Source organism: Trichoplusia ni, chromosome 7, assembly GCF_003590095.1.
Source record: "Trichoplusia ni isolate ovarian cell line Hi5 chromosome 7, tn1, whole genome shotgun sequence".
NCBI lineage: Eukaryota > Metazoa > Arthropoda > Insecta > Lepidoptera > Noctuidae > Trichoplusia > Trichoplusia ni.
In genome coordinates, this window is record NC_039484.1 from 8,951,524 (window position 1) to 8,966,137 (window position 14,614).

Consider the following 14,614-nt stretch of genomic DNA (forward strand, 5'->3'; position numbering starts at 1 on the left):
TAGATCTGAGGGCATTTGAAACTCTTACATAAAATTAGTTTTGATTTCTCCCTGTACCGTAGATGACCTGTGCTCAGCAATGGTGCGTTTTGTGCCATTTTTGCGTACCTATTTAGGATTAAGTTATCTAAAACAATACTAATACCTTTTTCAGACAAACTCCTCGTCATAAATAAATAAATCCTTGTGGAAATTCAGTTTTCGATCTTTAAGATGAATAAAGGGCTGTCAAATTCATTACAATAAAAAAATAGCCCCCAAAACCATACGAACAAAACCAGAAAACCATTTTTTTGTTTTTGACAATTTCAAACAAGCGTAGATATTGTACTAAAGTATTCAGCGGAGTGACAATATATTATGTTGTCTGCGTGAAATAAGTAGTCGTCTCAACCAAGACCTACGAATACTGTTTCAAATAAGACTATTGCAGTTGTAGAAGCGAGACGCACAACAAACCGTAGAGCGTCATCTCTTTTCCACGATTGCAGTTTTCTTCTTTTAAGGGGTTGGTGGTAGGTAAGTGGCTTACTATTATGCTGCTGTGTCGTATCTCATTTCGCGGATGAGTGCCAGTATTACTCTCAACAACATGACGGATCTTATCTGTCATCCGTACTTAGTTATTCTAAAGGAACACTGACTAATTTCAAGTGTGGAAAAGCGGTGTACGATACTAGGGGTTGTATATTTTCTATTTATAATTAAAAAACTGTCATTTAATGACGAAGAAATAAAGCTTATTTTACTTAAACGAAATGGAAGTTAGTCATCGCAAACAAGGGAAAATTACGGAATTACTTAACGTACTCAGCTAGGAAATCCAACTAAGATTATCATAATAATTTGATGCACATTTATTTTAAGTTTCAAAAAACCCCTCAAAGCTTAAATTGATCGTTGATCTACATTATGTACAAATCTTTCACATATAATCCTTTACTCAACTACTTAAAACAAAAAAACTGAAGGTTTAAAATTGAAAGGTTTTCCATTTTCTAAAACAAATTAACAATCAAACTAAACAAATATACATTACCTGGGTTCCTAGTACTGAGCTAATGTTGTTTAAAAAGCCTTATTTCCCTCCTAGAAGGGCACGTGTAAACAGCACGTGTGACGTGCAAGGACCGGTGCGAGCTAATTTATCCAACAACAGTAGGTACTACTGCCCTTTAGGTTTCAGTGTTACGTATAAGTTTCACCATGTTATATAATAAAACCGTTTAAATGTCAGGAGATTTGCGGTACTGAGGGTTACATGTATGGAACAAATTTAGCAAATGAATTTCGACAACCATCTTTATGACTACGGCAACCGGAATTCGCGATGACAGATTATAAAATTGAAAGAGTTCATTGAAGAGTGATTGTAACTTATTCATAGTTTCAAACAAAATTTCATCAGTTTTTTACACGATTCCTATGGATCTACTTTATATACAAATGCTGTATAACTTAAATTCTCCGCTCTTTATAGCCTCTACTTCCGTATCAAATGCTGGGTTTTTAGCCTTCTCCTAAACATGGTTAGTGCCCTAAAAACTATACTCTGCAAGGAAACACCAACTGCTGGGTCATGGACCTGGGCTATAGACCTTTTTTTTCTCCTTCCTCTTTCCATTATCAAGCTCTTCAACCAGGTAATTCCAAATAGTTAAACATTTTCAAAAACCAACGAGTGTTTAATTTGGGACGATAAAAATAATCGCAGTTATTGTGGTCTTTATTTGAGACTAATGTGCGGGCGTGGGTGCTTCATTCATTAATGCGTATTGCTTAAATGTAAATTTAACACTCGGTGTCTGGAGCTAATAAAATTATTTGCATGCCAGCCAGATATTAATTTAATTAGAAGCTATAAATTCAAAGATAAATTAAGTACAGTGTTTAATAATACCTAAATTAAACTTATCCCAATCGATTTGTTGTGTTTCGTATATGGTAACGTAGATATCCAATACACGACGACTATTTAAACTCCGAGACTCAGGTCCTCTTTATATAAAGCCAAACATGAACTACGTAGTAAGGAACATGTCAACTCTGTTGAAATTTAATATGTTCGCAGCTACAAAGGCAGCGCACACAACAGCTCATTATATTGACGCCCTGACCGTGAACGTTTTACATAAGTTAGAGCAATGTTAAAATACAAAACGTCGAGTAACACACCTACTACGATATGTTCAGGTATTGTAGTTTTGGAACGCTGAGTTGGATATAGGCAGTGATAGATAGGTGCAGTTATAAGTTCGGTTAGATCTATGCCCAGCAGTGGACCGTGATAATATGTTAATTGTTGAAAAGTACTGGGTGATAAGCACCAATTTTTTTTAGTAAGATTATTGTAGCTGTGTCAAAGAAGGTCGCTTTACGCTGTGTAGTGTGCAAACTTTAAGATATTGTGGTCAACCTTAAAAAATAATAGTAGATCTAATGTTTGCTAAGTCAAAGAATTTTGGAAAAATCATATCAATGATGACTAGATTTTTCCAATGCACTCTCGTACTCAGTGGCCTATACAATGTACATTAACTGAGTTGATAACTAGTTGTTTTGTAAGATCCTAGATTCTAAGAATGCAACAATGTATGTATGGTAAGGTATGTTGTTATGAAGGAGAAAATTTAGTTAAACTTGGTCTTTGCTCATGTAGCTGCATAGAGAATAGTTATCTTTTCTTTGATGTGACTTCTTACTTTCAAACGTTTCAAAACTTCAATAGGTATTACAACAATTTTCAATTAAGTATTTAGTGATCGGAAAACCTGAATAATTAGAAATTGCAGGAAAATGTCCTCAATAATAACATTACTAACTAATATGCCCAGATACCTCGAATTTGAATGGTGTCACCGTGATGTCAACTATTCAATTACCCAAAGAGCCCTATTAGATTAAATTGAAAGTTCCAATAATAACGATTTCAGGAATTTAAAGGGTGTTGGGTCAAGCTTCGATAAAATGATTAGACTTTATTAATTAACATTTTATGAATTGTTGTCATTTTCATCATCATTTTATCAAAATGTTTTATGTAGAAAGAGTTCTTTAAACTTTCCTTTTTATATTAGTTATAACTTTCGTGAGGCCGTCTCATTTTTTTATTTTACGGTTTCTCACGCCTATTTATCGGGATATCCCGATTAGTTTTGGACCTTATCGGAGCCCTTAACCACAGTATCCTTGACCATAAGCTGACGCGGCGGTGGGGTCACGAGTCGAACGAAGTTTTCTCTTTACTATTGACATCATTTTGTTGTGTAGTAACAACAACATCAGAATTAGTTTTGTTAGTATAGTTACATGCATTTCATGTGACAACAAACATCATATTATAGACACATTTTTTCTAAAAGATGAAACTTCGAAGAGGGTTCGTAATTCCATTTCGAAATTCGTATACAATTTTTTTTTTATATAATACAAGTTCTCAAACAATAACCGTCTAGCTATCATGATATAAGGAATACACAGACTGGTGACGGCCAGACAGCGCAGTTTAGTTATGGTTTCCGTTATTTTTTTGGCAACGAGGTCCTAAAAAGAAAGTAAAAACTTGCGACATAGTACGAAAAATTCAATAAACAATTCAGAAGTATCGCTAAACTGATTATTGATTCATCTTTATTCGACGAGAACGATAAAGTTGGATTCGACTGCCGACATTTCCCGTAACGCTCATCAGATAATATAATTACAGAAGTTTCATAACTTCGTGTAACATAAACTATGGAAACTAGGTCATGGACCTTATGTATGCGATTCCTATGTAAATAGTGATTGTAAAAAAAATTAACGATTTAATACTTTATTTTTGTTTTATTAAAGTCCGATTTCCAACCTCGGAGGAAAACTCTCTTTTGTCTTTCAAAACTTGGTAAGTACTGCGTTTTCCAACTTGTATGCGCCGGTTCAATCCACCATCTTTGTTTTAATGAGACCTTCTTCTTATACAACGTAAAGACACTGAGAGTATTCAGAAGTTATCTGATTTGAAAAAGGGCATTCCTTTTTTATATTAAAAGAAAGGTTTAGGGTCAAATCCGAAAACCTAATTAGGCTTTAGAAACAAAGTTATTTTTTTATAGTTGTCAACTTTACCCTTATTCTCATCTAGTCATAGATTTACAAAATTTCAAGAAACATTAATTTACTTATACATATAGTAAGTAGTATTGTTTGAGAAATACTTTTACGTAAAATATACTTGTAAAAGACACCTTTTCATTAGCCCTCCATTCTTACTATATTTTTTCTTTTTATGTATTGGCGGTGTCAAATGACATTGACACCTACGTGCTGTGAACCTTTCTCGAGGGTTTTATGACGCGAAAGTAAATCGACTTCTTTCATTGAAATCGATTTTAAGCAAAATTAGTTTGATTTTTTAGATAAGATTTTTTTTCTTTATCTCCGACATTAACATAAAACTTATGAGAGGTAATAAGGTAAATATTATTTACTGCCTATGTCACGAAACCAGAGCAAAATAAAGTTTTTTATATTGTAAATTTTAAGATCAAAAGTTGCTCATATTAGCAATTTATACACATGTAACTAAGCTAAAAGCTAAGTGAAAATTTAAGTAATAAATAATTACGTCAACATTTACGTACCTATCTATTTATTTATCATTTACTCGTATTACATGTATTAACTATGTGATTAAGGAAGCTAAGGTGTAATTACAAGACAGATCAAAGGAGAAATCACTAACATAATGTCTTTGATAAATAGTAATACCGCAGAGGCGTAGACGTTTACGCGGTCTAGACATATTTCTATGAACCCGTTTGACAGACACGTGTGATATTCAACCTATAAACAGACAAAGTTCAATCCATGTAAAATCTGAAGCGAAATAAATTTGATTTCGTCTTTTATTAGAAATCCCGACGACTGCAATATTAGAATAGAATGAATCGGTTATTGCCAATAAGTTCAAGTCTGAAATTCTAAACTAAAATAAATTTCAATCATGATAAAATTCAGCGGCGTTAGGGGAATTGTAAAACAGAACAGAAATAACACCAATATTACGAATACCTTGCTTTTAGGGTTGCCTTTCCCAAGTATAATTTTTGTTCTTTTTCCGACGAAAACTCATAGAAGCCTCGAACATGATAGTAATTAAATTTGAATATGATATGTATCTATTAAAAATACTTACGTAAAATTATGATATTGTTACAATTCCGCGTAACGGCATATATATAAACGGGCTGAGGAAACTCGACGTTAAGAGAGTAAAGTGAACAGCAATCGTGGAGTCGACAAAGAGGGAACAATTCTTGCTAACGTACTCGTACCTCATCTCTACACTAACTAGTACCACAAGAGCCTTCACCTCGTTAACATTATATAGACGGACAGTTACCAGTTTTCCAGAGCAATCCTCCTTTGTTTATTGTATCCCCATAGCTATTGCATCTTTTATACCACGTTCCATTTATCATTGATGCATTCATTGATTTTTATATTCAAGGCCACGTATAAAGTCTGTGGGGTGTAAACTCTGACACAAGTTATACATCAACTGCGAAAGCTGTCACATCTAACGATTCGAGAAAAATATTTTTCATGCCATAGCTTATGCGGCACCCTTAGTGTGTGAATCCGACTCACTGTTATCTGCTTTTTTCGAACCAGTCAACTTTTTTCAATCAGATATCAGCCACAGCCATTTGTACAACGATATCTTACTAGGTAACCCGCAGTTTCAAAAACTTTTAATGCGTGTTCACGAAACTTTAGCAGTTGTGTGATGCTTTGTCAGCCTTATTTAAAGAAAACAGTTTCTAGACTAATTTACGAAGTACCATTTAATTTGTGTTAAAGACTTTCTTCATCAGACATGCTATTTTTGTTAAGGTGCAATTCTTGATTACAGTTTTGTGAATTTCTGAAAGTTTTGTTCTCTGGGTTTATTTAAATTAAGTCTTGTATCCATGAAGCTCTGTAATTTTAATTTTCTTGCAAAGTAATATTAAATTAAAATTAACACATTATTCTGTACATTTAATTTCAAACAGTTCTCACTTTACTGTGTGAAATGTTCAGCAACATTAAAACTTGTTGCAGTATTATTATTATATTTTGTTAAACTCACTGAAAAATATTTAATTTCGTTATGAGATATTTTATGATCTGCTGCTGGTTGTAGAAGAAATATAATTATAAGAAAACATTATAAATCCGACATTTATTTGTCTGCGTTTAAGAGAAATCGATTTTTTTAGGAAATAATTAGTTTGTGATTTAAATGATATTTGAAAATAAACCTAAGAAATGTATATACATACGTTTTATGAAAGAACGTCACAGACGTAGCAACGGTTTCAACAATCTTACGAACCTTCGCGAATCCATGCCATGTATACATTGTCACTAAACAATGTAGTTTCATATCACACAAGTATTACAGTAACTAGGCAGCTAGGGAACGAACGAAAGAACGTTTTACGAGGTTTGGTTTAAGAGATTTTCAAACGTGTGGCGTAGGCTATAAATGACGCGTCGGATAACATGCACCGCTTTCGGAACTTTACAAAGGTTTTGTAAATGTTTCGTTTTAATCGTTACTTGTCAGGGCGTCAAAAGATTGAAATTGGTTAAGTTTATGCGTAGATAAGCTCGTTTATCGAAATTAAACTCTTCTTGTCCTTTAATTAGTATTGATGTTGTAAGCTGGTTTGCTGCAAAATGTATCAAGAAAAGTAAGCCAAGAAAATAAAAAATGAATATTATTTGTAAAAACAAGAAATAAAAGAAGTACTTCAGCTTTATTACGAAAACACATCATTCAATTATATTCCTGTACAGTTGCAACATATTATTGTTTATTCATAACACATAATATTTACGCTGATCCGTGAACATTTAAAATGAAGATAAAACTACATAGTACGAGATCACAACAAAGCCGAGAGCTACAATAAATGTTATTTATTTTCGCGTAAAGCGTATTTGTCACGTCCGTACGGTGGGTGCCAATAAATCAAATATATTTGGAGCAGTTACCCATCCAGTTGTAGAGTACGAAATGAGAATAGAACGGCCATCGATCAGAGGAATACTCAATAGTTATAAATGTTAGTACGTTAATGGTATTTGTACCGCGGTATCTTGTAAACGAAATTGTGTTAACATTGTAATCATTGCGGCTCCAAGTGGCCTTTGTCCAGCAGTGGGACACAGTGGGCCAGAGAAAAAAGAAAAACATTGTAATTAAAGCCTGGTGAGAGTATTAATCTTTGAGTCAAGTTATGTTCTAGCTAAGGCTCAGTTTTAAAACATTTTAAAAGACGGAACATATTATTCTCGTTTTTATTCGGGCTCATTGCTATTGTGGAAACGGGACTTTTAAGGAAAGTACAGTCGAGTCCATTAAGAACAGTCCTTCTAAAAGAGTTATTGCAGGCATTGATCAAGTGCTAGTGTGTTTTTTTTAACCTTGTAATAGAGTTTTGAATAGCGCGGTAGCGTGTGACAACTTATCACACTCTTAAAAATTGGAGGTGGTTTCCTCACCAACTTTTCCTTCACCGTTTTTAGGAATTGCTATTTTTTCGGTAGTACTACGGATTTTAATTCGAAAGGAGATAGGTCGTGCCGGAATCAAACCTGCAACATTGGCAGTCCAACGGTCAGGTGAGTTCTTCAACACAACAATGGAAATCAACATAATTGTTAAAATTCTGGTACTTTTACATTAAGAGCCGTGTTCCGAAGAAATCAGCTATTCATTCTTATCGGTTGACCTTACAAAATGTTGACCTAAGTGAGTCCAAGCTTGTTAAAACCTTTTCAATTGCAAAGGCTTCTTAGAAATCTTTGGGTAACCTTTATCCTGTTTACTTCTAAAACACTTGTAGGATTTGTACCGTATGAAACCGTAGTAAATTGGATTTAAAGCTTTCATGTTTTATTATTTTTTGTCTTAAATTTATCAAGTGGGAAAGAAAGGTCCTTGAGACAATACGCAGATTAAATTTTAGGGAGTAGCAGTAGTACTTGACGATTTTTTTAAACGACTTCCTCGTTATGGAATTAAATTTTCTGTCTTACTGGACTCAAGTCAAATATACGAAGATACTCAGACTCAGAACAAGCATTCCTGGATATCATAATATCTCTTGTCATGTACATTCAGGATACTCTAAAATAATATTGGCGATGCAAACACTAATATTATTGCAGTTCTGGTAGAGACATTCACTCCTATAGTGTAGTAGGCCAAGCTCTTGAAACTCAATAATATAGTGTTAGTAACAGGCCCTAAAATCGTATATTTCCATTATTTAGAAAAATCTATTATCTTTTACGTAACATACTTTAAGTTGCCATATCAGATCTACAATGCTTTCCTTTTCAACCAGAATCGTGCATCCAAGCACAATAAGGCCAAGGCAGAATTTTACCAGTTTTTTTTTCGGTAAACAATCTATGTAAGCTATAACTGATTCTATAACATAGTTACCTAAACCCGTAGTACGCCAAACCAATGATAGAATCGTATCAACACAGTATAATTTCGTTCCGGCAATAAACTAAATCCAGTTCAATATAATTTTAGTAAATAGAGCATTAAACACATAACATTTTACTACTTCATGTATTTTGTATACATTATTTATTATAATAATTTATGTTCATGTGCTTCGAAAACATTTAGCGTGCGATATAGGACGCGGTATTTATGCGCAATAAACAGGTATCTTGTAACATGTCGTAAGTAGTTAGAAATTATAATATAGAGACAAATCTTATAATTTGGTATCCTATGATTCGAAATATAATAGCCAGCTTTTGAACAGGTAAAAAAAGTGAAGAAACCAAGTCGAGTCGGACGCGAGTCGACTTGAGAAATAAATTTCCTTTTTTGTACCTACCCCTACCGTTTGCCTATACTCGTCCTTTTACAATTAGTTTTTATTAAATCATCTGTTAAACAAAAAAGTGTCTACCAGTTTGTCTATCACAGTTCATGGGACAGGCTTGATGACAGACAGGCAGACAGCGAAGTCTTAGGTCAGGCCCTAAAAGGGACCCTTTGGTAAAAAATAATAAAAATATCGGAAAATTAATTAACAATTTTAAAGAGGTAAGAAAAACGAGAGTTTATTAATGTCTTACTCAAGAATCGTTCTGATTAAAAAAAACTAAAAACTCGATGCAATAAATCCATTGGATACCAAGAAAGCTAATTGAGTTCGTTTCTCGAAATAAGGAGAAATGAAGAAAGATTTTTACCCAGAGGTAATTTAATATAGAACTGATGATAATAGCACTTAGTTCTCACACTCGTTGTGGGTAATCTATCTCAAATTACATGATATAATTTATAGAAGTGATATATTACAATTAACAGTTTCTATACCAAATGTTTAGTTTATTTTAGTTATAATAAAGTTTGCAGAGTTTTTATTTTTATTCTTGTGTTGGAGAAGTGTCCAGACAACTAAATCATATATAAGACGAACACTTGCAATAAGAAACTAATTTTTGGATCACAAAAACCCCGACCTAAGTTATTTTAAGGCAATATTTTGTCTCCCCCTTGAGTGTGTATAACAGATGAATGTTTGACTAGAAACAGAACCAGAACGTTTAGGTATTCGTAATTTCATTCATTAATAATTTCAATGGAATGCAATACTAGACACATAGCTTTCAAACGTCTTGTCGTGGACCACAGGTCTTTTCATATTTATCATATAAGCCTTGATCACCACATGATAGACAATTATTAAAGAAATCGGAAAAAGAAAGAGGTTTAAACATCAACAATAGAAAACCAACACAAAACGTGAGGACCGAATGTCTTAACTACATTATTTTAGGTATATACAAGTAAACAATCTAAATCTCCGTGTATTTTGTACGAACTGAGATTAAATCACTCATTTATTTTATTTATTTGAGGATTTTTGTTCATTTGGTAACCTTTACCTTCTTGTTTTTAGTTTTTGACAAAGAGATTTGCCAATGTATAATAAGGTTTAACTTTTTATATATACATAAACAACTGGAGGAGCACCTCAACATGTAAAACGTGACCAATATTAATAATTTCGTGTCACATTTCAAAACCTAAGCAAGCCGTCTAATTGAAGTCATATAACATTACGCTCATATTTTATGACAACGTAAGATATAGGTCGCAAAACGAATTCCCAAATACGCAAATAATATGTAAACACAAGGCATATCATATAAATGTGCAAAGCAACGTGATTACGGAGTCATTGCGTAGGCCCTGAGGCATATTTACTTGAACAATTTAACAGAATATGATGTACTAGCGATAATTACATAAATCATTAGGAAATGAATGTATGTTAGAATGGATACAATTTTGTTAAATGTATTTACAAAGATTTGAATCATACATAAATGTGGATATTCTGATTTTTCGTTTCAAAATATCAGATTTATTTTGAATTGTTTGTTTACAACAAATGCTAACGGTAGATGTGGAAACGAAATGCCAGACAAACATTAATTTTTGTATTCAATTCTATATTTCGTAAATCAAATAAAAATCTGATTTCAATGCGAAATTATTGAACGCAACCGCTTTGTTTACTTATGATAATTGCGTTGTGGGCAGAAACTAAACCAAACGCGACTCACAAACTTGACATGTACCTATTATCATAAATAATCGCTGTTGCCCGCAGATTTGTATAAGGCTCTCTTTTTCCTAATAATTTAAATTAAATTAATTATTTACCAAAATATTTAGATCGTGCCTAATAGGCTAGGCGATATTTTCCGCAACATAGCTTAGATATAACACTTATATTTTTTTAATATCCTAAATCATTTTAGTAGATTCCAAAATTACCCCCTGCAACGTACCAAACTCACGAATTTTACCTGTATAGTGTAGGTATGAATGGCAGAATCAAAACAGCGTTGAACATCAACATAATCGAACATGATACATACATAAAGTCTATCCTAAAAAGTAATGGCTACTAAAAATAGTCTTTTGTTCGAAAGGACGATTCAATGGCCATAAAATTGTTAATAATGATTATGACATAAACACTGGGAGGCAGGGTAAGGGTAGATACACTCTACTTGATGGAGTCATTAAAAGTGTATTGTGTTTATCTAACAAGAGATTCAAATCGACCTATAATAGTCAGTCGATATTTATTTAACCAAAAAGGTTGTTCACAAGATTGACAAAAGAAAGAATGTTTGTTTTTATTTCGCAAATATTAAGTATTTTTTAAGTCTTTTGTTAAAATAGGTTTGAAGACTAGAAAAATAATGTTTGCGCTGAAAAAACTCATTTTATTGTTACTGGTTTCTTGAACATACCAGTATTTTTAAATTCTTAAATTCCGACGATCATATTATTTTTCTCAGTTTTATTTTATTCAATACTTAAAGCATAAGTAGGAAATTTGCATCTGCACCTACACGAACTACGTTTCCTAAAACATCTGAATGCGAACTCGGTATTGATTTCCATTATAAACGTCAAACAACTTCAACTCAAGTGTTTTGATTCATAACCGCAAGAGCAAAGCCAAAGGGTTTACCAACACAGCAAACATTCATAACGGGCATTGTTGCCACAACAATCATGTTCAGTGAAAACAAATGAAATGTTCAGTTACCGTTATGATGCACCAAGATTCTATTTCTATCTGGCTTCACTAGTTCTTCATGCCGACTTCCGTCAGTCCTCGCAGGAAACCGCCAGTCAAAGCATAAAATTATATCACCACTACACGTCCCGACGATCAATTGTTTCTAAACTATATCAACAAAACATTCATTATTATGTCCTCACATGATCGTTTATATTTCATCGGACACGTTTAATGCCTCGGTGTCAAGTAACTCTCCACAACGTTCGTTTTGAAATACAAGTTCTTATTTCAAGGAAGATAGAGTCTCAATACGCACTGAATTTATTTCAATTGTTTTTCAAAAAGTTTCTTTCCTAAAGTAACTTTCCACTACTTTTTAAACTACACAAATTCTATCGAATGTATTTAAATTTCATTGTATTAATATCGAAAAGTGAATTTAGATTTTTATTTTTGTTACGTATCGAAGTTATTTACGCGGCGCGATGCTTTGAGACGCTCGCGTAGAAACGTGTGGCGTCGACGACGGCTCGTTGCCGACTGACGCTTTCCTTCAGTAATACTGAAAATACGAGCACATGGTTTGGCCTCCTGGCGTTTTTATCAAACGCAGGCTCGCGCGGGGTCAACCAACTCTAGAGGGATGAGTTCTCGGCGTTAAGTGCTCTCCGTTCGAAAGGGATCGGAGATACAATTACCTACTGGGACAAATTTAATTTCATTACAAAAAACCTATTGGGTTTTTCAATTTGTTGCTGATTTTCGAGTTGGATTTCAGGTTCGAGGAGTTGAGCGCTGCTTCAATTTAGGGGTTGATTTTATCTCATTTTTAACAATGAGGAAAATGTTGCAAACAATGGTCTAAAGGGATAAATAAATTAAATGAGATTGTTTGAAGAAGTAGAATGAAGTAAACAAACTTGAAATTAATTACAATGGATAAATTTACAAAAAAAAAGAAAATGATTTTTAAATTTAGCTCTATTTCTTCACCTTTCACCTCAATAACCGCGCCGTATTTTCGCCTTGAAAACGAAAGCCGAAAAAAATCAACAGTCGACATTTTCCGTAAAGATTAGATTTTCGTTTTCGATAAACGGACGCATGGAGACGTAAACATCGTTCACGTTGCCGATGCGGGTTAATTTTCACCTTTACCTAAAAACCAACGTCAGCCCTTACTATCTCCTGCTCCATATATAACACTAATAAATGCGATAGTTACCCATTTGTCTATTACTTGGACTCAGAACGATTGCTGAAGTGTATAATAGTGGAAAAATATTTCCTATTTTTGCTCTTTTATATTAGCTGACGACCAACGATAATATTGCTGTCGAAGTTATAAAGTGTTTGTCAGGTAACTGAGAAATAATATTTGTGTATAAATGCAGCGATGCTTTTGTAATAACTGTATATATTTCTGTTAAAACTAACGTAATATTCATTTTATTTTTTAAACAAATGGTCATCAAATTAAGGAATAATTAAACTTATCTTTTATGCAAACATTACTTGTACTTTCATTAACCCGGTAGGTTGAAGGGTTGCTTACAAACACACGTGACAGTGACAAGAGGAGTACTTCGAAGTTATTTATTAACGTTCTGAATACCTATGATCGCCTCTTAAAGTCATTTAATTGCATTTCTTTAGGAGAGACGACGCGTCGCTTTTTTACTACGATATCAGACTTCTACAATTGCAATGATTAAGAATTCTTTATGTATTCGTGGTAGGCAGAGCGACTATTTCAGTAAATATATCTGGTAACAGGCATATTTCTTGTTGTTAAGGAAGTTGGTCTGATACTCTACATATTTAAAGAGTCATTTTCGTTATTGCTGTGGTGTAGAGATTAGGAGTCTAACAAGAATTGTAATTACATGTATATTTTACTTAAGGTCAAAAGTGTATTTACTTAGCTATTATTTTACCGTACGTCATCAATATAAAAGTGTTACCAGTACATCAATGGACAATACAGTTTTCGAATTTATTTCAACAGCGGGCACGAGTGGCGGCCGTTACCGCGTTAATTTGACGCTGAGCAGACCTCGGGCGGCGTGATCTCATGGAGACAGCGACTGTCACTACCTAACGTAAGTCTAACCTTTGATTAGTCGCAAACTAGGCGTCACAGGGTCCTCACCTTCCTCCTCATATAGGTCCTTAACAGACACGACTGTTTCAGGGGAAATACGATGAGGCAGGAAGGTGTATGCCAATGAGACCAAAGAACATAACATAGTTAATCTAAATGCGTTTAAGCATAAGGTGCTAGTACAATGCATGTCGTGAACCACTTCATTAATTACCAAAAACAAAGGCAGGATAAGCGCACTAAAATGCCGCAGTAGGTAAATAATAGACCAAGTTTGTTATGACTGTATTCAAGTTGAATGGAAGTTCCTGGAAATTAGGTTAACTCGAATTACTCACACAATATTAATGTTATCTTGTATTAGATGCACACGGGCGTGAAATTAGCTGAGTCTTAAGACGGTCAGTCTTCTATCGCAAACGGCAGAATTTTACTGAAAAGGTTTTTCTTCTGTTCATTTGAGCACTTAATGATAATGTATGAATATATGAAGAGTAATAGATTTTAAGTAGCTAAGTGTTCATGAAATGAAAGAGTTTTATCAGTATTTTCAAGATCGTCTATAACTTATAGTTTTAATCCTAGACGTCAGAGCGCATTTTGATTTACATTGCTAATAAAAACTTAATCGCAGTTTTTTTATGACACATGAACACCACTAGATTGTCAGTGGCTTTACTGATAAAATTTGTGTGTTACTATCAAAAAGTTAGTTAGTTACTATTTAATGACTAGTCAAACTAGTCAAATAAGTATGTAATAAGAACTCAAAGTGAAACAAAATTCGAAGTCAATCAAAAATTTTATATTACCGTTACGGTGTTTGCTAACTTTGAGGAAGACGCGGAAGTTAAACTTCCCCTGAGCCAAAGTTAACGACATTGGTAAACTC

The 14,614-nt window shown here is 33.5% G+C and overlaps 1 protein-coding gene across 1 annotated transcript in view; it reads right to left on the minus strand.

Moving 5' to 3' along the window:
• The window catches only part of LOC113496217 (G-protein coupled receptor moody-like), a 100,907-nt gene extending 88,729 nt beyond the window's left edge, over positions 1-12,178 (minus strand). The window contains exon 1 of the mRNA XM_026875382.1: positions 11,643-12,178. The gene's annotated coding sequence lies outside the window, so the exon portion shown is untranslated. The remainder of the gene's footprint in view (positions 1-11,642) is intronic.
• Positions 12,179-14,614: the final 2,436 nt, after the last annotated feature.